Source organism: Eptatretus burgeri, chromosome 12 (assembly GCF_056783735.1).
Source record: "Eptatretus burgeri isolate ZD-2024b chromosome 12, Ebu_testis_v1, whole genome shotgun sequence".
NCBI lineage: Eukaryota > Metazoa > Chordata > Myxini > Myxiniformes > Myxinidae > Eptatretus > Eptatretus burgeri.
Window position 1 is genome coordinate 36,374,374 of NC_140972.1, and position 3,998 is coordinate 36,378,371.

The 3,998-nt window shown below is 41.3% G+C and overlaps 1 protein-coding gene across 1 annotated transcript in view; it reads right to left on the reverse strand.

Annotated features, from left to right (window-relative positions):
• Nucleotides 1-907: 907 nt before the first annotated feature.
• LOC147015416 (uncharacterized) overlaps nucleotides 908-3,998 on the reverse strand; it is a gene marked incomplete at its 5' end in the record, with an annotated part of 6,844 nt that continues 3,753 nt past the window's right edge. Inside the window, one exon of the mRNA XM_085849182.1 lies at nucleotides 908-3,998. This exon is cut by the window's right edge and continues 3,753 nt beyond it.

Consider the following 3,998-nt stretch of genomic DNA (forward strand, 5'->3'; position numbering starts at 1 on the left):
GGCATTAGCAGAGATGAATTACCGCACATGTGATACATCACTATGACGTCATATCAACTTTTATGACGTCATTCCTATTTTTTGACATTTTGTTTCACAACCCAGAGTTTTCATCGGATCTTCGTGAAACTTGCCATGTATATGCAGAAAGCCCACGCGCAGGCAGTAACCATCTCTGATTTTGGAAATTCTTCCGAAAAAAAAAAGTTGACGTCATAATATCGCCGATAATGGTAATCGCCTATAGCATTATCTCCGAAACTAGGCAAGCTGTTTGAATTTTGTTTGCAGGAATCAAGCCGGGCATTAGCACAGATAATTTATCGCAAACCTGATACATGACAATGACGTCATTAGTTTTTATGACGTCATCATTTAGAGGACGAGGATCTTGGCTCATTTGAGCTTGTTTTGTCTTTAATCCAATACCGCTGCATTACCGTGTGACATATAATGTCAGAGTCATCAATAAAATATTCTCCATGGGGAGTCCCTCCAATGGTTAAAGTTTTGCATTGATCAGACAAGCGGTTGCAGAGAAAAAAAAAACAAATAATTTAAAGCGAAAATATATAGACACGGACAGACACACACACACACACCCCTTTCGGGGCAAGACTAACTATATAAAACGCGGTAGAGGGCATACCTCTGCCAGGCTGAACAGTTTAAGTTTTGTATCCCACCGATAGATCGGATCGATATTTGGACCTGAACCAAAATCTAATCAGCTTGTTCTCGTCACTGAACCAACTCATCCGCCCACAATGTTTTGAAATGATGTGTTATATATATATATATATATATATATATATATATATATATATATATATATATATATATATTAGTTTTTGGCACAATCTCACAATGGTGAAAAAAAATCACTTAAAAATTTATAACACCCAGATCCGAATCTTCACAAAAATCGAATCAATTCGTCCTTGTCACACACCCGACCTGTTCACGAAGTTTTGTCCGAATCCGTCCATAACGTTTTGAGATGTCCTGCTCACAGATAGACAAACGGGGGTGAAAACAACCTCGTTACTTTCAAGGATTGCTTGCTCTGATGTTTGGAGTGGAGCAAAATCTCGGTAAGGGTTATTACACAATATTCATGTTATTAAAGTAGGTTCTAAGTTTCAGCACTCGGTGAAATATTGGGGGAAAATCTGATTTATCAAAAGTGAAGTAGAGTGCAAAATGAATCGGTCTAATATGTCATGAACTTGGAAGAGTTAACAAGATGGGGTTAAAATTGACGTTACTCAATCCTCATTCAGTGTTACACACTGGAGGCTGTCGTTATCATTCAGCAATAAAATAAACGAGGAAACGTTAAATTACACCTTGTGCTCAGGTGAGCTGAAAGTGGCCATTCCATGGTGTATGACAATAAACAGGATATAAAATGGCTGCGAATGGCACACTATGTGATGTACGCTGCACCACATGTAAAACGAAACGAACCATTCCATTAACATGTGTTCAGGAATTTAATTTTTTTTTTTTTTTTGCAGAAGGCATTTCTTTGGTCAGCTATTTGATATAAGGTAACACACAGAAGGCTGTTATGGTGAAGGTGTGGGCTTGTGGAATGGTTGGTGGAGCAGCAAACTGACTTTAAAACTGGATGAACAAGAGTTCATGGAACATCCTATCCCATGCAGTGTTCAAGTATTATAATTCAACTGAAATAAATAAAGATTGTAAAGATCGTACAAAAAATTAATTCTGGAAGTTTACCGTCATCGATGCAGTGTCGATTACACGACCTTATTTAACAGGTTACATTAGTTCTTCGTAGCCTGGTGTTGGCTTAGTGGTTTGGGTGGCGGCTTGGGATCCTCGGGTCCTGAGTTCAAGCCCCGTTGGCCGCTGAATTAATTCACCAGGAGGTTGACTCAGCCTGTCATCCTTCCGAGGTTGGCAAAATGAGCGCCAGTGTACTGGTAAGGGGGACACTGCATCAGCAGCATTGCTGCGTCCCAACCAATGATGCAACCAGCAGCCACAGGCGGCACTCGATAGAGTTTTTCGTGCCTGTTTGTGTTCTTGGAGATGTTCTTAAAAACAGTAAGTTTCCTGTTGGGGATGATTTTCAATTTTGTTTCACTGCCAAACTGACAAAAACAATTGCACTGCTTCTCCGCGCACGCTCGGGATGAGATTCCATACAATTTGCCAAATTCAGAGCCATAGTATTGCGAAACGGCAGGTTGGTCTTCCGATTCATGTTCGATTTCTCTGACACCCATTTGTGTTCCAATTTCTCTGAAACCCAAATGTTCAAAATATAAAACTCAAATGAAATCAAGTAGTTCCTTCATCATAAACTGACGTTTGTGGACGGATGGACGGACAGACAGACAGACAGAAGTGAACCTATTACTTAACCTCGCTTTTCGCTTCGCGTGTGCACAGGGTAATGATCTCCTATAAATGGTGGTGGTGTGTGTGTGTGTGTGTGAGGCATGTTTTTTTGTGGAGTTCTACTGGAGCTTTTTGATATGGAGTGTGATACACCAAAATGATCGTCATGATCTGAGTTGATTAAGCCAATTATCTCCGCCACCGAAGGTGTGAAGGAGGTTACGTTTTCACGCCCTTCTGTCCGTTTGTGTACAGGATATCCCAAAAAGTTGTGGACAGATCCTGGTAAAAATTTGGTTGACATGTTGGGTGTGTGACGAGGAAGAATCGATTCAACTTTGGTGACGATCCGGATCCGGATCTGAACCAAAATCCTTTGTTCCACACTCTGCAAATGCAAACGGTGGGGGATGTTTTCATGGTACTTTGAACCATCTTTCAGCCAAATTTTGTTTCTCCATGAAAGGTGCGATGATAAGTGCCACAGGTGCCAATGCATCATAGCCCAACACGTCTACAAGAGCTCTGTGTTGCTGTTGCTGGGGGTCGATTTTTGAAATTCACACCCATTGGTCAGATTATACCGACATGCCACTTGACTCCACCAACCATGGCACCCAAACGAAATTATATGGCCACCATCTTGGTTTTTCTGGTGGGCCCCCCACATTCGGCCTGTAAGTCTCTGCCGACTCTACGTTGTCCAGGTTTTGTTGTTTTTGCATCAGAGGTTGTGACCACAGAGTGGTCGTTTCTCACTTTTTTTTTTCTTCTCCAACTCAAAGCACACAACTCATTTTAATCATCAGTAATCTTACCTTTCCAATGTGATGGATGTGCCTGTTTTTTTGAACAAAGTTCTGTGAAATTGGGTGCAATGTTTGTCAAATTTAGCCTGAGGGGGACATTGAGTTTTAGGTTTCGGGAAGTTCAGCAATCATCCTGTTTCTATCTCGCACAGGTACATAGGAGCAAATGACAGCAGAAAACGTACTGCCTTGTCTGCAAGTTATGGCTACTCTCCAAGAGTTCTTGGAATCCAAAACTCAAAATGGGAATGTCTTTTAATTGTTGACCTCATTGCTTTGTTGCAAGAAAGCTCCAACAAGCAGTTTTGTAGCTCACTGGAGAAACCAGAAGGCAGCTTGCTGATTTCAATCCCAAAATAATTGTGTATCCAGTTGTTTGGCTCGGCTTCCACTGTAAAGTAATCTTCAAGATGTTCTTCGATCTCATTTTAATTTTTTTGTGAATAACAAATTCATTTTGCTGGGCCCAAGTACAGATATTTTCGATTGTTATGCAACCTTTCTGCAGACCAGTGCTGGTCCACGGGCCACAGTTTGAAAACCTCTAAGAGGTATGCACACTTACCTCCAAAAATTGTCACCCTTAAATGATGTATGAACATACAAGAGAGAGATTTTACCTTTGCCTGTGTTTGAGCCTGGGGAGTAAATGCTGACATCTATCGATTCTGGTTCTTCCCGACATCTGTTATTGGATCTTTACACACTTCACTTTATTTTCCCTCCGTTGGACTTGGTCTGAAATGGGGCTTCCGGATTTGGTCTCAATTTCCGTGTCCGTGCGTCCGCATCCATATCTCGGGTATGTACGGACCA